Below are 24,110 nucleotides of genomic sequence, written 5' to 3'. Positions count from 1 at the left end.
AATCCCAAGTTTATATACCTTTATTTTCTTTTGCAAAGATAATTTCAATTGACAATTTTATTATAATATCCATCATCAGAATATTAGCATTTTAATAAAGATTTTATTCGTTTATTTTGTTACTTACATCAGGGACATATAATACATATGTATTATATGTCTCTGCTTATATCAAATGTGGATATTATTTTAATTTCATCAAAGATTTACTAAACAAATCCTGGATTTCATTGATAAAGATGTGTGTGTAACTATACAAATCCTTGTTGTAACTAATTCATAATTGTATATATTTTAATTAATTTTATTGTAAATTTATTGTCTCGTAATTTTATGAAGGCTGGCTATCGATCTTTGTTTTAACTGTAAGACCAATGTGCGACACTATAATGAAATAATCATTATATTCATCTTTTATATTTAATCTCAATTACCAGATTAAAATTTCACACCTAATTGAACATTGCAGATGTACGCTGACCACCATGTGTATATACCAAGAAACTGCTAGGTGTGAAAATAAGATGTGTCAATTGTATGAGGACCTGTACGGGGGTCCTTAATTCTATAATTGTTCAGTCTTTTTCTGTGTTCTTTAACTTCTTTATATATATAAGCACTTCGTCATTCTCTATTCCTTATCTTTTTCTCTATGTTTCTGTAGTCATTATTTATTTTCCTTTATTCGGCACTTTTAACTCATTATTCACTATTCATCGACCCCATCCTGACCCTCTTTTTTAATGAACCGTTAGCAAATACGTCTCGAAGGTGGCAGCATACATCACAGTCCACGACATTATAAACTAGTAAGGCACACATACTGCTGGTGATCAACCTTTGATTTATAAACTAGAATAAATATACTAAAAAAATTTAAAGATAATATATATTTTTTACAATTTCGTTCGTCCGTTTTTTATCGACAAATGGTTCAGTTTTTTTTCGCAGTTTTAAGTAACGTTATAATATATATATTTTATAGAATAGCTTAAAAGCAGATACATATCTTTATTTCGTGTCAAACCATTTCTTGGAACTTGTGAAGCTTTTTATGATAAATGGAATATTTTTTTTCCCGATTGACCTATTGATATCCATAATTTGTTTTATAAACCAATTGAAATACCAAACACATGACGAAAAAACAGTCGCCGAAAAAACATATTCATAGTCAAACTGTTTGTACACACGTGCGTGATTAGCGGTCCATGGTTGAATGATCATGAATTTCAATCGATTACACAGATTGCAATCAATATTGAACGTGGCATGTATCGATAAAACATTAAATTTTGTAATTCTTAAAGATGTTATTAATATAAAATATTGAATTATTTATTTTGAAATAGTTTACTTCTATAATTCATTCCCTAGTGCCAATTATATCATATCGTCTGGTCCCTTGTACTTGCATCACTTTTTATTAAAATTGTCATAAGAATCTTGCGACAATTTCGATCACACAGATGAAGCTTTAAAAAGTTGGAAAATATTTTCACGAGTCCAACAGTTGACGTGCTTTCTTTATCATGTTTAAGCATGCGAAAATGTATTCTTAAAAAATCTAAGAGACACAGAAAACGTAATACTACTAGTATACGAAATCATTCAATTTTGCATAAAGATGATAACTCTAACTTTAAAAAAAAAACGTTCAGAAATATGAAAAGAAAAAGATGGACTTCTTTCTTGACCAACATACAAAACTAGTAAACGGTGAATGTATATGTACTACTGTAGACTTTGTTATGATGACCTTTAACTTCATAAATATTTATTTTTTATTATTTCAATCAACAGGTATACTTTAATTAAATTTTTTCCGGAATAGTAATTTCTTTTTCTGGAAAAGTAATACCAATTTGCGGAAACCTAAAAACGCCGCTACTTATTTCGGAAAAGTAATGCACGAAAATGCGGAAACGTGAAATTGGACTTTTGGAAAAAAAAAATAACTACTTAAGGACATGTTAGCGCCGACATGAGTTGTAAGAAAAGATTTCCAAAACAACCATATCATTAAGAAGGAATGTTTACATGCTATACTCTCGTACTAGTATTACAGGGTTCTTGTGGCGTTCACCTTAGACACACATCTTTTTAACGATGTTTAACAAGAAAATCCCTATTTAGCGGACAAGCAATTTTTTTTTCTTCTGTTATTGAATATCGAGAAAGAAAATAAATCCCGAAATTAATTTGGAACTTTGATACTCAATATTTTCCCATCAAAATATTCACAATTAGTGTTCGTCCAGTGGCATACATAACAATCTTATTTCTTTATGCAATCAACAATGAGCAAAACCCTAACCTTGTAGTCATTTATAAAAGACCCGAAATGATAAATGTAAAAACAATTCAAACGAGAAAACTAACGGCCTGATTTATGTACAAAATGTGAAAATTCCTTGATAACCTGAATTTTCTTAATTATTTGCCTACAATATATAAGTCACTGTTTAAGAAAAATAAAAAATTAAATTCTGGGACTATTATATTAACGTTAGTATAATAGTCCAAGAATTAAAGTGTTGATAAAATAAGAGCCTCACATTTGAAAGTTTTAAAACATTTCGAAGATAAAAAAAAAAAAGTAAAAAAATATACAAAACAGACTTTTTCGTTCATTTTGTAACATGAATGAAGCAGTTAGTTTTCTCGACTGAATTGTTTTACATTGTCATTTCGGGGCCTTGTAAAACAGACTATGCGGTATGGACTTGCTCACTGTTGAAGGCCGTACAGTGACCTATAGTTGTTTATTTTTGTGACAATTTGGTCTCTTGTGAAATGTGGTCTCATTGGCAATCATACTGCACACAAGTTTACATCTTTAATGAAATGTGATGAAATCCAACCACTTTTGGCTAATACACTCCATAAATGTTTTATGAGACGTAAAAAATTTATATAATATTGTTTAAACTTAATGTTAATGTAATGATTTAAATTTCCTTTTTTGTATTTTTACTTTGTAAATCTTTACCAAACGAATTTATTTTGAATTAATCGTTAAATTTTTACTGTAAATTTTACTCAAATTTTTACTGAACTACAACTGAATTCTTACTGATTTTTTTTAAACTTTTACCCAAGTGGCGTTTTTAAGCGAACTAAACTGTAATTATACTTCTTTTGTATTTATTGTTGATTTTTATTAGTAAGTTCTATATTATTATTTTGAAGCATTCATGAATAGATATTTTATAATTGTGTGTACATATTTAATGAGTTTTAAATCATGTAATGCATGACTATGCCTTTTTATAAAAACATTTTCCTTCAGTATAACTGTAATAGCTTTTATTTGTATATACAGTGTCTCGTAAGTCTTTATAGGCTGAGTATTGATCCTTTTTTTATGATGTTAACGTTTTTATGTATTTTAATGTAGATCAATATGTGACACTTTAATAAACTATTATTTATCTTATCTTATCTTATCTATCATACCACATCTTTTTTATATATTTAAATCATTTTACAAGACATCAAATTGTTATTTTGTGTTACTGTTGCAGACAATTCTTTTCAAATATTAAAAATTATTTTAATTAAATGGAATTTTGCATTTGCACCCGCTTGAAAAAAATAAAAACATATAAAGAAGCAACATCGAAATTCTCTGTACTTTAAGCGGCATTTTCACATGAGTAAAATATAAGGTCAACGTTTGAAACTTTTTCAGTCTTGTTCCGTCTTGTTCCATAACTTTCAGTCTTGTTCCGTCTTGTTCCGTATTTTTCAGTCTTGTTCCGTAACTTTCTACCCAGTCGTATAAACGAATCGTCGACAAGTGCGTGCATTTTTTGGAACAACGTCAAAATCGTTGTTTTATTAGGAACGTCGTGTAACGCTAAGTGGCACCAATACCGTGCGTAACGTCAATATAAATCTGTGATTTTACTATGTCCACAACTTCGATGAACCAAAGCAAGTTAAACATCGACCTGTATCTAAATCAAATTGGTTCTCTTCTTCTTCTTCGTCTTCTTCTTTTGGTATACAATAGTCTATCGACATTCGATGATTACATACTGTTGGCATACGTGGACTAGTCTATTTACAAAACTTTTACCCCAATTTATTCAAAATATATGTTTTTTTTCTTATGTTAAATGTATACATGTATATATTTTAAATTGCGCTATAGTTCCGTAACTTTCTACCCAGTCGTATAGACGAATCATCGACAAGTGCGTACATTTTTTTAAATCAATATTTCTGGTATGTTCCAATCTGTCCTTCACTATTGACATCGAGTATATATTACATTTTCCCAAAGTCAACTTTGGAAAAAATATTTAAATAGATTGTAATTTCATCAAATCTTATTTTTTGGGTATTATTTATATTTTTATTTTACACCAGAAATGTTATTTATAAACAAGCGTATGAGTTTAGTTATGACAAGTAAGACAGAGTTGTATATTATACATCTGATAGTTCAAAATGGAAAGTTATAAGTTATCGGCCGTGTACACTGAATATTACCTGCAGAAGTGAAACGATGCATGAACTTGCAAGTCCGACAGGAAATCGCTTGAATACCTGGAAGTGTCACCTCACACCCCTTACAATACCTTTGGAAGTAATACCTTAAGCCATGCTGATGATCAGATGAGGGAAGATCAGAATTTATTTGAAAAAAGTTTATTACTTTAAAGAATTATGAACAAATTATATTTTCGAAAACAATTTTCACGGAACACTTATTCATGATTTCAACTTTGACTCTTTACTTTATTCCAATATTAACAGTTTAAAAACAACAGACCATGGTAATTTAAAAAAAATGCAAAAATTTTCCGTATAAAGTTAGTTAGTCGAATAAAACAACAGTACGATTGACAAGATATCGACGCGCAATTACGACTACATCCTTATTCTTTCAAAAAGAGATTCCCAGGCAACCTCAGAATATAAAGTTTCAGGTTTTGTAAATATTAGTAGACCTGTTACTATTCTTGCGGCCTCTAATGGCAAATTTTCTAATTTCCAAGGATCCGTGTTGAAGGCTGTTCTTTGACCTATTCAATTTTTAAATAAAATATGTTTAAACTAAACGCAGCCTTGGCTATAAAAAGCCTCAAATGTTGAAGGCTATTCTTTGACCTATTAAATTTTTAATAGTCTTCAAATTTCAACAAAATTCCGCGTAAGGGACCACAACTTGGAAATGGAGATAGGTTTTTATAAAAAAATAAAAATCAAAGAGAACACAGAGTGTGTAAAGTTTTAAAATTTTTGATGGATACGAACATTTTTCTCCATTGCCAAATCAACTGTAATATTAGCACTCATACCACTAATTATATTTATATCTATTTTCAGCATAGAATATCTCAGTTTGTTATTGTCGACATTTCTATTACATTTTCTTGATACAACTTTTTAATACATGTATAAACATTTTAACAAGCTCACCATATTCTAATATAAAAAAATTCCTATATACCTTTTCTGAGACAAGTGCCTGTGATACTTGTTCTTCTTTAAGAAAAGTAGATTTAAAGAAATTATAGTTGAAAATATTTCTGTCGGCTTTTTCTTTTTTTCGCGTGATATATTTAGGTTTAAATATTCTGATTATATTGCATTACAAAAAATAATTATTTACACATCATGTGGTAAAGGCATATTTTCAAGGCATTCATACGAAGCATTCTCTTTCTCTGTCAGAATTATATCTTTAGCTCTAAATTTACACATACTGAAAAAAAATTCGTGAATACTGTACTAAAACCTGTGGAACATTTTTAAAACATTTGTCTCTTTTATATATTTGAAAATGAAACTTAATCTGACTTAAAATCGGGAAATGATTTTTTTAACTTCTTTTACTTTTAGAAGAATAATAAAATGTCGAAATATACAAACAAATAAGTACCGTATGAAGCCTTTGTAAACAAATATCAAGCTGGTTGAAAACTAGTGGTTTGGATAAACCCCAAGAACGACACATAATTTTCTCTCTCTCAATTCCATCGTATTGTTTTAGTGAAACCATTTGTATATATACACGCATCTTTGTCGAAATTAAAATAAAAACAAAACACTTATCAATATATATATTTATTTTGTCTTCATATCTCTTACATAACAAGCTGACCACACTCTAACTTATTAGTCATTTAGTAGGCGCACATCAAAGTCGGGTACGTCAAAACACCACTCAGGACCTCCTGAGTGCACTCAGGACATACAAAGTGCACTCAGGACCCTTTATAGTCATCGCATTTGCACACAGGATGGATGTATATATTCGTTACATGCTGCTTATTTGAGAATTAAATTTTGGTAGAATTTGAAATCGAACTTAGATAGATATGTTAATTTTTTTTAAATAATGAGGGCACGTGTCACTGATTTCACAACTACTGAGCCGTGAATTATCCAATCAACAAAATTAATTGGATTATCTTTATTGATGTTAATGAATTGTTTTGTTTGTACAATGTTGCGTTTAAAATATTTGAGATTGTTTAATGTAGTTAAATTTAAATTATGCACTGTAAAAATAGTGAATTGTATGGTTATGGAGAAAAAATAAGATAACCCATTCGATGTTCTTTTTCAGTCTATTTTTCATTTTAACGGCTTAATTTTTTTTTGTGTTCTGCAGTTTATGAATAAAGAAAATAAAAAAAATCTGTAACAAGTTCTATTTTTGTTTTTCTTTGTTATTTATTTCTCTCTCTCCATATCAACTTAATAAACAAAAACAATGTTTACTAAATATCAAATTTTATTCTCAATAAACAATACACATAGTTAAAGAGAAGACAATTACATGTATGTACAATATTTACAATGACAATATTTACAATTTAAGAAGTGTAATATCTTGGCTGTGTACGTTCTGTCCTTGGTCTTTTTCTTTGGTTAGGCTTACGAGCAACCTTCTGGGGTTTTGGTACTTCAAAATCTGAGCACGAAGACTTAGTTGTGGTTTGGATGGATTTTGTGTCGATCAACAGTCTCCGAAATAGTCCTTCTCGCTGTTCTTGTGTTTTCGAAAACCAACATTGGTACGATACGACATGCCTTCTGTACGGACCGAAAAGTTCATAATTTCCCATTCCATATGATAAATAGCGAGTGTGCAATATATGATAGAACTTATTTAGGACAGTAAACTGACAAGAATTGCGAATCTGAATTGTTTAGAAACAATACCCAAATATGATAATTATCAAAAATCAGACAAATTCATTTTTCAGAATTTATTTTCACATTGAAATTCGTTCAAGGCTTGTATTACCGGACAAGAACGTTTAAAATGAGAAATAAAATCTTACTAAATGCGGATTTGTTCAAACATTCGTATTACTCAGAATTAAATTAAGACAGTTTCTTATCACTTTTTACAACAAATCATCGCCGCGATATAGTCTTTTTCTGCTAATGCGGCGTAAAGCAAACAACAATCAATCAATCAACAAATCATTCTTCAGAATTTCCTTTTACATTTAAACTGCTCAAGGAATTTAATACTGGACAAGAACGAGCTCAATGTAAAACCAAATCTTACTACATGAAATTGTTTAGAAATAATACCCAAATGTTCATTTCTCAGAATTTATTTTCACATCGAAATTCGTTCAAGGCTTGTATTACTGGACAAGAACGACTTTAATGAGAAATAAAATCTTACTAAATGCGGATTTGTTCAAACATTCGTATTACTCAGGAATTAAATTACTGGACAAGTCCGATAAAAATGAGAAATAGAATCTAACTATATGAGATTTTTCTTGTTTGAAAAATTTATTTTGGTCAGAACGGGGTTTTGATCCCCAAGGACGCCACATTTTGTAATAAATTTTATCTATATTTTTGAACGTTTTCAAATGAGATGAATTGAATGAAAATTTCCCAACTATATGTAGATTTCTCATATTTCTCAACTGGCTTCAATTATTACAAACAAAACGAAAGGTTTATTTAACATTTTTTTCCAAAACAATATATCTTCTTTGTTCTATATTTTTCAAAAGACATCTTGGTTTTGTTTGTTTGCCAAGCTTACATGTATGAGGTTAGACCCATCACTAATCACTTCTAATTATTAAAGATCAAACGACCTAATCAACATGATAATTGGTATTCAATATAATCATCGGTCATGCCTGACATATTTCATAAAAACGGCGCGTGCCGATGAAAACTTAAATAACTTCTTAAATATTATATTGATTTTACCGAAACAAAAACTATAAGATGAAGAATTAATTTATCTATCGAATACATAACTTCACCACCCACTAAAACATATATTTCATGTCCTAAGTGCACTTTTTATGTCCTGAGCGGTGTTTAGACGTACCGATCAAAGTCGTGCACCTGTGGCAAATAACTTTGTCGGGAAAGAAGTAAAACAAAAACAAAATTATTTGTTCTGTAATCATTTTTCATAAGAACAACACATTTAATTATAAATATTAAGCATACATTTTTTTAGATACAATTGTTTATTACCTAAAATAAAAAGATTATGATTGTTTAATGAATTGTTTTGTCATTTGGCACGTGTCAAACGGTTCATTGATTTTCGGCATATCAAAGAAAAACGGGCACGTGCCTAAATAATGTTGAATATCTTGTTTATTTATGATTATTTTTCTATAAAATTTGAAATTTATGCATGAAATATCAATCTCTAACATAATATGTAAAAATAATACACACAACAGCACTCCTTCTAGTCCTTAGTGGCATTGTATAGTCCTTAGTGCACTAGTCCTTAGCAGTGTTTAGACGTACCGTGATATTCTAGCCTAACGTGTTGATGTGTCTGTTGTCAGAGATGCACATAGACCTAGGTGAACAATACTGTCTTTAGTTACATCTAGTGTTTAGTTCCTTAAAATTTCAGTTATTATCAAATTTTGTTGAAGAATTTATTGGTGAAAGTTAATGTAAATGTTCAGTTGCAAATACTACATGCATATTGAGGACACAATAGAAGAAGTATGGTTACTGGCAAATCTATCCAGGCATCTCCACAATAAAAATATCTTCACGGAAAGCAAGCTATACTAAATAAAAAAATAAAAAACACTTATGTACGATTTTCAAAGTTGTTTAAGTAATTGTAGTGTATTGGATATACCCGTTGGACGCATGTTTCTGTCTTGTCATTACTTTCAATGAAAAGCTGGTGGTATTATTAGCCCCAACACCATGTGTTGTTTTAAAATTGCTTCTGATTTTATTCACAGTTTTTGTTCAGATGGTGTCACAGTCATGTCTCAGTACCCAACAAGTCGGTTGAGTACAGGAACCCTGATGAGTTCAAAATGATGAGTCCTCTATGCAGAAAGAAAATTCCGCACATAGAGGCGGGCCTCTTTTGGTCACTAAACAATAATGAATAATAGTTCAGAGAAATGGTTGCTACACTAAACACTAAAATGCACTTTTGAACTTAAATTGAAAAAAGCACATGAGATTACCAAAGGATAAAGGTTTCTGCTTTGAGACAGGCGATGGATGTATACTCATGACTTTCGATATCTCAACCGGCCCCTATTCCTTTAGCAAATGAGGAATAAACAACCACAATGCATTAAACAAGAGAAAACTCGATTTAAAAGAAGCCAGAGTCAAATGTAGAAATAGGTAACAGAAGAAACTACGCAAATGGCAATAATAAACATAAAATAACAAACGGACCAGTAGCAGTAACTCAATGCAAGCTCCATGTTTGAAGTACACTTATCGGTAATTTGTGTCATTGGTAGAACAATTAACAATTCTTAAACAATAATATCTGGGAATATTTGGTCTGCTCCAATAAAATAATATCCTTACCTACTACAAAAACATATAAAACTATTCTCTGTTCTTTGGTTGAGTTCACAAATAGATTTTTCTCTAAGATATTTCATTCTCCCAGAGGATATTTGTTTCTCCTATAGGATATTTATTTCTCCTATAGGATATTTCTTTCTCCCATAGGATTTTTTTCTCTCTTATGAGTTGCTTTGATCTCCCATAGGATTTTTAATCTCCCTTAGGATTTTTAATTTCCCTTAGGATTTATTTATTACCCTTAGGATTTATTTATTACCCTTAGGATTCTTTTTTATCCCACAGGATATTTTTTCTGTTATGAAATCCCTTAGGATATTTATTAATCCTATCGGATATTTTTAATCCCATGGGATTATTTTATTAGACAAATATCCTGTAGGATAAAAAATATCCTATAGGAAATGCTTTTATTTTTCCTAAGGGATTTTTTTAATCCTAAGGGCGAAACTATATCCTATAGGATATTTTTATTCTCCTAAGGGATTATAAATCCCTTAGGATTTAAATATCCTGTAGGATATAAAAAATATCCTATGGGATTATGACTTTATCCTATAGGATTTCTCAAAATCCTGTAGGATTTTTAAAAATCCAATGGGAGAAAAAAATATCCTACAGGATTTTGTCACTATTTTCACTCCAGTTGCCGAACCGGGCGAGCCACACCATTTTTTTTTTGTATTGTGTTATTTATCCCCAGAGGTACATTATTGCCAAATTTGATGATTCTACGACAAAAAAAGTGTGGTTCCAATTTGCACTTATGAGAAGTGCAAATTAATCCAAGAACATGTTACTACTACGATCTGTTGATGGTACGCTTATATCGGTATCTACGGTATTTGTCGGATTTTGTATTTCAATATTTTGTTTCATATCATTGTCGGAAACGATCTCTATATCTGTGTTGTTTACTGAAACTGGGTTATTTTCGGACGGATTTATTCTAATATTTGGAATGGAAAGTAATTTTCTCTTTGAAACAATTTTGCGTTTTAGTTTGTTTTGTTTGCAAGGAACATCATCTTCCGTAAGTCGGGTTTGTGTTGATAATCCGGATTTAATGAATTGAAATTTGATGTTAAATTTTGATCAACTCGAATATTGTTTATCTGGTCGTTTTCACTAGAATCCGAATGTCTAAATGATGGAAATTTGTATCCACCTTCAATGTTTATATCACCTACTATTTCCTCCTTATACGGGAAGTATGGGTCTTCAATATCAGGACTAATAAATCCATCAGAAATCTCCTGCCGCGGAATACGCGATAGGGCATCGGCAACCTGCATATCCCTTGCTGGTTTATAGCGAAGATCAAAATTATATTGTTGGAGTATGGCGATCCAGCGCTCATAAATTGCTCCCTTCAGCTGTTTTTGAAACAAAGGCTTTAAAGCCTGGTGATCGCATTCAACGATAAATCTACGCCCACGCAAGTATACAGAACAATCAAGAATTGCAGTCACCATTCCAAGTAATTCAAGTTTGGTGGGGCCATAAGATCTTTGCCAACGACTTAATGATTTTGAACCAAAACGGACCACTCTGATCATGTCCTCCTCATGTTCATCAGTATGAATCTGGTAAAGAACGTATCCTATGCCCTTACTGGATGTATCAACCGCCAAATGAAATGGTATATTGTAATTTGGAAATGCAAGAACTGGTGAATTTAAAAGCAAATTTTTCAGTTTTTGAAAGGCATTTTCTTGCACCGCAGACCACCGAAATTTCATATTTTTCCTAAGTAATTTTGTCATTGGTTCTATTTCTGAGCTAAAATTTGGAATGTATTTTCTAAACCAATTTAGTAGACCGACGACACGGCGTAGTTCTTTAACAGATTTTGGAGAAGGATAATCCTTGATCGCTTGCAACCATTCCGGTGGGGGCTGAATGCCTTTGCTGGAAATTAAATGCCCCAGAAAAACGCATGACTGCTGTGCAAAGCTACATTTCTTGGGTCCTAGTTTAAGACCGGCTTCTTTCAAGCGGCCGAAAACAGTGGTCAAGTCATCGATATGTTGGTCAAAAGTTTCTGATGCTATAAGAATATCATCCAAGTAACATAAGCACACTTTAAATGTCAATCCCTGTAGAATTTTATCCATCAATAACTGAAATGATGAAGGCACAGAACTTAACCCCATTGGAAGTCGACGAAATTTGAAAGTTCCAAAACATGTATTGAACGCAGTGTACTTTTGGCTGTCTTTATCTACAGGCATTTGGAAAAATCCTGAGCTTAAGTCGATTGAAGCCAGATAATTTGGAGTTTTCCCAGAAAATGATTCAGTTAGTTCGGTCAGATCAGGAATAAAATACGAAAAATCTTGAACTTGGGAGTTTAAATAGCGAAAGTCGCAACAAAATCTGTACTTAGCACTGCTCTTTTGTGAATTTTCTTGTTGTTTCTTGTTTCGATCTTGTTTTGAAACCAAAACAATAGGACTGATTATTGGAACATCCTCAGTTTCACTGACTGGCGCTATTATATTTTGACGAAGGAGTTCATCAAGGTGTTCACGTAAGGCCTCTTTTTTATCAGGTGGAAGTCTATAAGGTCTTTGGTTTTTAGGTTTTAAGTCGGATTTCATGCATATTTTATGATGAACAATGTCTGTGTATCCTAAATCTGGATTTTCATCCGTTACAAACAAACATTTATTTGACTGCAAACACTGACTAAGTTTTGATTTTTCAGTATCGGACAAGTTACTAGGTATATCAAAGTAAGATAAAAATTTGCTATCATCACTTTCATTCTCCGTTCTATGACTTAACTGAACATTTTGCACACTTTGCATTTTACCATTGTCCGGTTCTAATGACGTGATTGAATAGTCAGTATCTAATACTTTAAAAATTGCTAAAACTTTCCCTCTTTGAATTGTGATAGGTTCATTAGTTTTAACGTTCATTAGTTTTACCGGCACTGAGTTTTTCTGATCAACTGACACTACAGCCTTAGCTGTTAATAAACCTATTTTGTTCATATAGTCACTACTAGTACATATGCCCTGCGTACCGTATAATACATTCTTTCCAAGTTTACTCCACATAAAAAATTCTGAATTTGCAGGGACAGAAAATCGTTTTTGACAATTAACTTTCACAGTCTTAGTATTTATATACAATTTACCAAAATCAAGCACTATCTTGTTAGTAATTAAATAATTGGTACTTAAAATCAACGGATTCGAGGTTTGAGATAGTATGTACACATGTAACCAATGTTTGCCAGTCGGAACTTTGATCTTTATACGTGCTGTACCAACAATATTTATTGACGCATTATTTGCCAAAAGTATCTTTTCGTTTGCTCTTTTAAAAGAATTACGGTAATGTTCTGGCAACGAATTAAAAAGTTGTTGTTATATTACATTTATGGAACTGCCACTATCTATAAGTGCGGCTATCTCTATATTGTCTATAGTAACTGGCATATATAAAAATTTGGGGCGAGATGACTCCTCTCCTTCTATTTCAGAACAAGTACTATCATATGAGTCAGATTCATTATTGTCACAAGTATAATTACAAGATTGTACATGTACGTTGTGTTGTCTACTAGGAGAGCGACTACGCCTTCTGGCACTTAAGGGTGGTCGCCCGAGGGAGCGTGCCCAGTGTCCCCCGGGTTCTGACGGTTTCCCTGTTGGCTTGAAAAACGTAAACAGTGTGACGCTGAATGCCCATACTGACTACAGAGCTGACATTGTGAACTTGGGTTAGCCTGACCTTCACCATCCCACATACAATCGCGCCTAAAATGTTGTGGTTCTTTACAAGCGTGACAATAAAAGGGTGGACGATTTTCGGGCCGCCTGTTCAAATTGTAATCCCGCTGTTCTTTATGGTAATCAGACTGACGGAAATTTTGATAATTTTGCCTGCGATTTTGAGGTTGCTGTCTGGGCTGTTCTGATTGAGCTGAAAGTTTTTGTATTGCACTTGTCAAATCTTGAATTTGTGATTTCAGTTCATGTACGACTGACGGGTTTTGTTCGGCAACAACAGCTTTAGGTGTAATTTGTTGTTTGATTGCAGAAACAGATATTTCATCATGTAACCTGTACCCGTATGCTTCGCCCATTTTGGCAGCTGATAGTGCACTATTACTGTCTTTGTGGTTACCTGCCCTTACAAAGAAAGCTAACTTTTCGGGAAGACCCTTGATGAATTTGGTGAGAATATCATGATCAGCTTTGTGTAATAATTGAGCTTTTTCTACAAGCTGGCAGTAAAAATCTTCGAGTGCTTGACCCGGTGACAACTTTATGTGTTCAAAAACCTCATTTTCTAGCATGATTGTTGGACTTTGCCAATCGAGATTAACATATTTTCTCTTAAAAAGTTCAATAAGTTTTTCCCAGGAGCTTTTGTCATTGGATGTTAATGAGTTAAACCACGTGAGGGCTGGGCCCGTTAACTGGAGATGAAACGCTGCTATTCGCCTTTGGTTTTCATAAGGCATGATATTATGTAGTGTAGCAAAAGAGTCAAATTCACGCAATTTTCATGGGGATATCCCCCGAATTTCCTACACGGAGCTAATTTTTCCATGACAGCTGTATGTACTATTCTAGGTATACTTGTATGTTCTAATCTAGGCGTACTTGTAGTGTAACATGCACTTGTGTTATAAGTCAAATTATTTTGATGCAATCTGTTAACCAAACTTATTTGTGGTGTTAAAATTGGCATAGAACGATCTAATGTGTTGGTTTGAGAGGGCCTAGTCGGGGCTAATAAATGCAAACTTTGATCTAATTCTTGGTTTTGAGAAGGCCTAGTCGGTGCCAATAAATATGAACTTAAAAGTGAATCGTCGGTAAATTCGTCGTCCGTTTCAACTAATGAGTGTAAACTTAAAGTAGACTCACCATCGCTCATATCATTTAAATTGCTATATTTCGGCGCCGACATCAACGAAGAAAAAAAACCAACACCGTAATGAGATAAATCTCACGTACAGATAAAAAAAATTAAATGTGCATGTTAAATAATACGCCTGTAATGAGATGAATCTCACGTACAGAAAACTGGGATTCATAAGGCAACTTGAAGAAAATCATAATCTGCATACTAAACACAATTTAAACACACAAAGTTTATTATTTATTCAATAGTAACATACCAGATAATGAGATCAATCTCACGTATCTGAATCACGAAAACTGGAAATGTAGAAACTTATTGACAGTCAGCAGGCAGACGCAAGGCGATTCTTATAACCCATAACCTGGCTAATTCTGGTATAGGATGAACTCCATCGATATAAAGTGCGTAATTTAAATTATATGATGCCTGGGAACGCTCTCTATGTTTTCTGTTCCGTTCCAAGTCAAGACCAAATAATGGAGAGTTTTTATGAAAAAGTGTATTTATCTGTGAAATATATTTATTCACTTCTGTAATTTGATGTTCAAGTTTTTTATCCTGTGTTCGAAATTTTTCTGGAGAAGCGTGGTCGTGACGCTCGTTCCACAAGTAGATGGAATAATATGGGATTTCGAGAAATACCAGTGAAATTGTAGGATAATCTTTCAAATAGTCATATATCTGTTTATATGTTTGACACACGTGTCGTACGGTCGTGAAATCCTCCGATCTTAAATCAATGAATTTTCCCTTTTTCTCTGTGAGATCACAGGTCCCGAGCCAAATGTAGAGTGTAATGTGGTTAGAGTCAAGTTCTTGAATTTTGGTTGCTAGATTGTCTTTAAGCCACCTATATTGTTCTTCAACACCCACACCACGCCTACACCAAAAATAAAGTTTATTCTCGGGGTGTCTTTGTGAATTAACGACCTCCTGTAGATATATCCCCTTGCTGTCAGAGAGTATAACAGGAATTTTCCCTAAATTTCCTAAGGAATTCAACCTTGGTTCGAGGTTCCGAATTTGCTTATTCACCTTCGATAAACTCATAGGAAAATGTAAAGTACACTTAATATATTGTTAATAAATGAAAATGTTATTTCTAATAATTCGGACACACATACAAAAATTTGACCACCCACGTGGTTTTCCCACTTCAGTGAAAATTATGGGGAAAAAAAATTTCAGTTCATTTCAGTTCAGGTTTACACAAATAAAGTCCTTTGAATGAAGTTATATTTCGGGTCCTCCGCCATGTAATGATCCTGTATGGGGGTGCGAGAGGCAAAATATCAACAGCTAATAAAATTACGTCCTTTAATGGCACTTGCAAAATGAAAAAGAGACAGTACATGTGATTACGATTACATACATGTATATAACAAAATCATATACGGACTGAACAGTATTTCCGGAAACGCGGATTCAACCCCCTATATATTACACTACACAAATTGACGGTGACATTGTTTTCTTTTTTTCAACATACGTCATGTAACGCAATCTCCCATGCAGAGTTGTCGGTCCTTGCTCTCTCTCAGAGAGAGAGCAAGGACCGACAACTCTGCATGGGAGATTGCATGTAACGTTTTATAACAAAATATATGTCAGGGTCATGTACATAGTACAAATTTACACAATTTTGAAAAGTGAAACAACAAACAAAGATCTTCTTTATTGCTAAACAGATCTGAAAAATTATTGATAGCCTACTGTATGGATGGACAAAAGCAAAAACATAGCAAAAGAAAATGCATTGCAAAGAAAATTCTGTAGGAAAAAAACATATGAAAAAAGGAAATAAACGTCAGTTAATTATTTTTATATTTTATAAAATAAAATCTTGCTTATATTATTATCTCTTTACTTAGTAAGCTACAGTAATAAGAGCAAAAACTAGCTTATCAGATCTTATCAAGCCAAGTCAGCCAAACAAGAAGTTAATTCAAAGAGATGTGTTCTTACAAAATTGAATTTATTCAAATCTCAAATTCTTGTCAAATTTAATCATCATTGATCATTATTGAAGTAAAATGTACAAGATTTGTCCCACCAATTTCATTTCATTTCCAATTACTAGTATTCAGGTAAAGTATATATACAATACTTTGTTTATAAATATGTGAAGCAACTAATACAGCAACCTGTTCAAGAGAAGAAGCCCCATTTTTTCCAAAAAGTCGAGTTACTTTCATAATCTATAAAATACCCTGAGAAATAAGACAAAGGGCAACTGTGCAAGCTAATCTAATAGTTTAATTTTGCAATAAAAATTATTCTGAAATTCAAAATTGTGTCACTTTCACTTACTGTATAATTTAAAACATATTTTTTTTACAGAATTTCTGTCAACATTTTTAGTATAAAACTTATAAATCCCTTTTCTGTAGGATATTTTCTAGGCAATATTTTACTGTTCAACTAAGAAACATGCATGTCTTTAGTGCCGTGTGGAGGCAGTAGAGTGCCTCCCCGTGCTTCAGGTTTATGCTCTTATAATATACTAGATTATGGAGTGTGTGTCCGAGCGAGAACTGCTCTAGTTCACTACTTTAGCAATATTTATCAAAAAGCAGTATTTCAACATTCAGCCCCATTCTACTCTTTAGTCAGCCATCAGTCCTACCCTCTATCTTTTTCGGGTAATTAATACTGATAGTGTTTGACATTTTTAGCCGAACAAATTTATCCATTTTATATAACTTAAATTATTGTATGCTGGTTCATATCTGAACGCCAATCTTTGCTCCTTTTTTATATAATTCACTAACAAAACAATTATGAAGCTTAGAAATGGAAAATTACTAAATACTAAACTTGTTCAAAGGGTATCTACACGTCTCAATCTTCAAAATCGGTTATCTAAAAATACTACCATCGCTAACATTTTAAACAATAAAATCGGGGTTACCCTTCTATCGATAACACTGTGTATCATCGCCACCGGAAATTGGGTACTAACGAAGCGGAGAAAAATAGAAAAAAAAGTAAACAAGTTAAGAATTCATTCAATTTAAAGCATTTCCACTCATTGGATGAGGGTGCCGCTTAAGAAATGATTTTCTGATATATAATTCTTTAAATTATTAGGCAGATAAGTACAAAATTAATACAAGATTGTGTGTAATACTCCAAACTTGCCACTTAGTACGGGAAAATTTCGAGGTCGATCGTCCTCTGTCGCCCCATTCTCAAGATATTGAACTGTTTTTCATTATTTTTCCAGACATGTTTTAGATTATTATAGTGTGGCATCATATTTACTGAAATTTGTTGTCAAAAACATGTTTTTTTTAAAGAATATGGACAAAAACATTGTTTGTTTGTTGTACGGCGAATTGCAGGACGTTGTACGGCGAATTGCAAAATAACAACTTTTGTCTGTACGGCTTCTTGCAATATATTATAATTTTAAGAGGAAATTAATCAGTGTTTAAATAATATCAAGTGACGATATTTTGTTGATATCAAAGCTTTACAGGCTTACAAATATACAAAATGTCTTACTTACCAAATATTATTAAATATATGCCGTTAATTCAGTTCAGAAGGCCTCGTTGCGTACCGCTTTTCGATTTTGTACAAAAAGGTTTTTTTCAACCATATTATCCTAAATACATTTAGATATCGTTATACTACTAACGACTGTTGTCTTATTTGTTGAATTGTGTTAGTTCAATAAAATAAACCGTCCATTCATCTTTTCACGGTTGGTGCTAGCTTTTTTTTTTATATAAAAACAGTGGAGATGTGGTATGATAGCAAATAAGATAACTATCCATCAGGATAAAATAAAGTGTATGCAAGCAATTATGCTATCGTACGGCCTTCAACAACGAAAACTCGTACCTTATAGTCGGCTATAAAAAGTACCGACAGAAAAATATGAAAGGACTCAACAAGAAAACTAACGGCCTAACTTATATACAGTGTAACAAAACAATTTATGAAAACAATAAATAAGATAGAGATGAAGCAACGACAACCACCGAACCACAGGATCGAGAATTCGGACAGACAAAATTAAGAAAATACTTTGTTTTCATCGAAAGTAAGGAAAAATAAAACGTGAATTGCATTTCGAAATAATTTTCTTGTCAGTTTCGTTTTAAATATAATTTATATACATCGTAAATGCTGTCAAGCAAAAGGTATTTCTATCAAATGCATTAACCATTTTATCTAATGCATAATTAGATGGGGGAAAGGGGGTCCGTTAATAAGTTAACAACAACTCAATTTTGGCAAAAACAGTTAACAACAAATTTTAAATATTGATAAGAGTTAACAGCAACTTTAATTACCATTTTTCCAAACGAACCCAAAAGCAATGAAAAGGGGAAGTGCATAATTATCTTCAATGTATTCAAAAGTTTGAAAACCACTGTACAATGTCGCAGAAATCCCAAGCTCCATAAGGAATCTTTTATAAAGCTGACTAATTTTCAGAAGACACACGCAAGTACCATATTTTTTTTATTGACACATGGACAGACAATTGAACGGATGGAAAAGCAGACGGAGTGATCGACTCCAAGAAAAAGGACTATGTCATGAATAATCGAAAATGCTTCAAACAGCAAAAGGGAGGCTTCTTCTAGTTATGTATATTGTTGAGTAAATGTTTTATGTCAATCAGTCGTAGTAAACTTGGGTTATCGTCATGACGTAGGAAAGTGTAACAAACAGTTAGAATGAGTGAATACTATAGGGCGTGAACATTATTTTTTTTTTATGGCGGGAGCTCTTTTAAATTATGGTTACATCTCAGTCAGGGTATTCATACGACTCATTGCTTACATGATTTTATTAAAAGGAATTACGAAGGTTTACTCATTTTTATTTTAAATCATCAAAACCAGTGTATAAATCAGAAAGTAACATGTAAGGTGTCACAAGTTGAAGCGCTCTTTCATCTCCAAGTCCCAATTAAGAACTCTGAGCTGATATAAAAAAAGCCTTGGTCCATCTTTACATTTCTGAAGTCTTAGACTAGCAAATTTGACATCAATTTGAGAACCAAGTCCTCATTTTTCGGCCTCTTCTACCAGGCCACACTTTTCAGTTATTTTACGAATTGCAAAATGAAAAGGTACTTTATTTTTCACGATTCCGTCCAGGTACTCAGGGTCAATATAACTTATCAAACATTCCACATACTTCTGAATTATTTTCATCATAGGACTGACCAGGGTTTTAGCTGGATAAGAAGTGGCCTTTCCTTTTAACGTTTTTGATACATAACAAATAGAAGGCAGATATAACTACATTGGTTAGACGTATAAAGAGGGGTATGAGATATCCCTAAACATGTTTAACTCTGCCGCATTTGTTGCACCTGCATGACCCAACTTGAGTCTGTAACCTTTGCTACATTTGTATGTAGTCTTGTATTTATTTCATTTTTTTAAATTTTGGTTCATTTATATGTTTCAAGAAACAAACATTTAACTTCTACCCCCCTTTTTGTAGTTAAATGATTGATCACTTAGGAGACAGCTTCGGGTATATCAATACACAGTTACAAGTCTAGTTTCGCCTTATAGCCATGGTGAATTTTCTAAATATGAAAGTTTTTGTACAATTGAATTGATTTTTAGATAGTTGAATAATAATATAGCCTTCCTAGTGAGTTTATATGAACATTTAGATTGTTTTTAACATGTTTTAAAAGCCATTTTCAGTTTGAACGTCGATACATTCCTATCCGTACCGCCATAGATTTAAAAATTTTGTATTGTTTTTCAACAAAGATTTGACGCTCGATCTTTTCAATTCAACTTTACGGGAAAAAAAACAGCAGAAATGCATATATTTTTTTTTACCTTTTGATAGATATATGTCTATGGTTTCAGGAAAGATTTCACTCTTATTGATTGACATTTTCCTTTGGACCAAATTTTTTAGATCTTTGTGACATGTTTAACCCCCTATCTTGCAATATTTGGTATCAAATAAATGCTGATTGTTACCATGGTTACACAAAAAAGATTATATTTCATCATTATTACTATTGGAAATCAAATCTATGGACGATTCTCTTTCCATAAATATACACATGCATAACTCAAATAGTAAGCCTTATTTATTAGGAAGGATGGAAAAGAGGGTGTTTAAAAATTATGAGTGTCAATTCTAAGTTTTTTCCTATCTGTGAATTGACACCCCATCCTAGTGCATAATCTTCTCGTTGCGTTGGGTAGTTTCTTCTATTTGGTCGGGCTTCTGTTTCTTCGACATTTTCCTCATTTCCATTCTCAATTTTATCAAGGATTTACTATACTCAAAGATTTTTTACTTTGCGGAAGCAACGTAAAAAAAGGAATGGACAGCAAATTTTCATGTGATTCTTGTAAATTACAGTTAAGATCAGTTAACAGAGAAAATAATGTCAAAAGCAGTGAACACTTTAAGTATTAAGTAACATATAACTGGAATCTCAATTTCAAATAAACAGTTAACAACATTGCAAATTTTAACAAAATAGATTACAGACAGTGGGTCGAAAACAGTTAAGGGTTTTTAAATTCATCAGTCAAATAACAGTTTTGAACAAATTAAAACCTTGAAAAAGACAAAAACAGTTTAACATAAAAGGGTAACCCCCCCCCCCCATCCCCCACCCCTTAGATATTTGAACTTAATACTTTATTTTCTTTAAAAGGACGGTAAATAACTATTCTAAAATTAGCAAGTTGCCATACAGTTGAAAACAAGTTGCCATACAGTAAATTTGTCAACACGAGCAAGTTGCCGTACACTAGACTTTATTTTTCATGGTCTATATTCTTTAAAATACATCTTTTTGACAACAAATTTCAGTAAATATGATGCCACACTATAATAATCTAAAAACGTGTCTGAAAAAATAATGAAAAACAGTTCAATATCTTGAGAATGGGGCGACAGAGGACGATCGACCTCGAAATTTCCCGGTACTAAGTGGCAAGTTTTGGAGTATTACACAAAATCTCGTATCAATTTTGTACTTATCTGCCTAATAATTTAAAGAATTGTATATCAGAAAATCATTTCTTAAGCGGCACCCTCATCAAATGAGTGGAAATGCTTTAAATTGAATGAATTCTTAACTTGTTTACTTTTTTTTCTATTTCTCTCCGCTTCGTTAGTACCCAATTTCCGGTGGCGATGATACACAGTGGATAAGTGTTATGCCAAAAAGTGACTTACATGTCCCCGTCATTCCACCAACAATACGGTAAGGTCCACGTTTAATGGTCGCACACTTTCTTTAAATTTAAAAACTGATATAACTTGAAAAACAAACAGTATTATTTATTTACTCACATGAAACAAACCGGGGTGTGGTATTCAGTACGTAGGAGAAACTGGACGATATTTATCTAAACGCACTCAAGAACATCTGTATCGTTTTAAAAGACCCAATAAATTCAAAAGTATCATTTACCAACACCTTAAGAAGCACAACCATCCTTTTAAATATTTAGCAGTTCAACCTTTAGAAGTAGTAAATAAGCAGCCTGGTGAATCGCATTCAAAGTTTGTACGATCACGGAAAATAATCGAATTAAATTGGATTAAAAAATTATAGACAGTTTACCCTCTCGGTCTAAATGATAATATCATGGGAATTGGTAATATATCTAGAACCAATTCCGTTAACATTTTGGATATAGTTTCTAAAACTGTTCGTAAAAAACGTTCTCACGGTCGTAGAACAAATCGCAATCAAAGAAAATGTCGGGCCAATCATACCAATATTTCGGACCTAATTTCTATTTCAAAAAACAACGGCAGACATTATCTGTTAACAAAACTCTGTTCGTTACCGGTTAATAAGTTAAATAAAATTTTGGAGGATTGCAACACAATTTCATATAGCAGTCCTAAGTATGAAATTGTTCAAATTATTATGGCATATTGTTATTCTAATTTATTTCCCAAAATTGATCGCCCTGAAGATCATAAAAAACATTTTATTAAAATTAAGTATGTCAATAAAGGCTTTGATTTTGTAAATATTGCCGGTATATTTAACGACCATTCTGTTATAGAACAAATTCCTGGATATTTTGACAATACTGAGCTACCTCTTATTTGTTATATTTACAAGAAATCTACCCGGAAATTTGTATTTAATTATAGTCAATTGTGTAAAGATGTTAATATCAGTGAAAATACACCTACTTCATGTAATTGCAGTAATTCCGAATATATTTATGGACCCATTTCCCATGTTATAACAGGAGATCTTAACATCGTTCAAGACCGAGAGTTAAAATCATTCCTCAGTAGAGGACCTAAATATCGTCCCCCGTCAATTATTAATGGAATGAGTGTCGTAATATCATCCACGACTCACTCCATACTTACTGTATGAAATGGATAAAACGGGAAAAAGCTGACAAAAAATCTTTGGACTCTTTTTTTAATTCAGTAAGGAAGATAGTTGATATACGTATTCAACATTTTAAAGAACATTTTACTATAAACAATAACCACAATAAACCTATTTCTCGTATCAAACATAAACTAAAAGAACTAGCCAAGAAATTTGTTTTTGTCCCGGCCGATAAAGCTGTTAATAATATTATTATTGTTTGACGTAAATTTTACATTGAGGTTCTGAAAAAGGAAATCACCAATTCACCAACATTCCAACTGACTCCATTTTCAGAAAACAAAATCTGTAAAAAACATAAACTTTTAGCCACCGCTTTACAAGCAGAGCCAAATACAATGAAAGTCCCAACTATGTATTGGCTTCCGAAGCTACACAAAACCCCTTACAAATATAGATTTATTTCGTCTTCAAGCCATTGTTCAACTACTAAATTGTCTATTCTTCTTACCAGCACACTTGGTACAATTAAAAACCTGATAATAAATTGTTCAAATAAGGCCTTCGAAAATAGTGGAATAAATTACTTTTGGAGTGTCAAGAACTCGTTGGAAGTACTTGATAAATTGCATGCTTATATTGGTGATTTTGAATCTGTTCAAAGTTTTGATTTTTCTACCCTGTATACCACATTGCCTCACATTCTCATTAAGAAAAAATTCACACACCTAATTAAATGGGCATTCAAAAAATCAGAATGTAATATATATGTTCAAACTCTTTTAGGTCATTTTTTAGTAGCAATAAACCAAAAAAACTATTTTAATATACTATATATGCCCTTGAATTTTTACTAGATAACATTTTTGTTCGCTTTGGGGATTCCGTATATCGTCAGATTATCGGAATTCCAATGGGGACTTACTGTGCACCACTTATTGCGGACCTGTTTTTGTATTGTTATGAGTTACAATTTATGACAAAAATAAGCAAAGACCCATCGAAACAACATCTGATAAACAAATTTAATAATACTTTTAGATATTTGGATGATATTTTGGCTCTCAATAATGAC

Source organism: Mytilus galloprovincialis, chromosome 2 (assembly GCF_965363235.1).
Source record: "Mytilus galloprovincialis chromosome 2, xbMytGall1.hap1.1, whole genome shotgun sequence".
NCBI classification, from domain to species: Eukaryota; Metazoa; Mollusca; class Bivalvia; order Mytilida; family Mytilidae; genus Mytilus; species Mytilus galloprovincialis.
The sequence above is the reverse complement of the archived record's forward strand: the minus strand, read 5'-3'. Positions refer to the sequence as shown.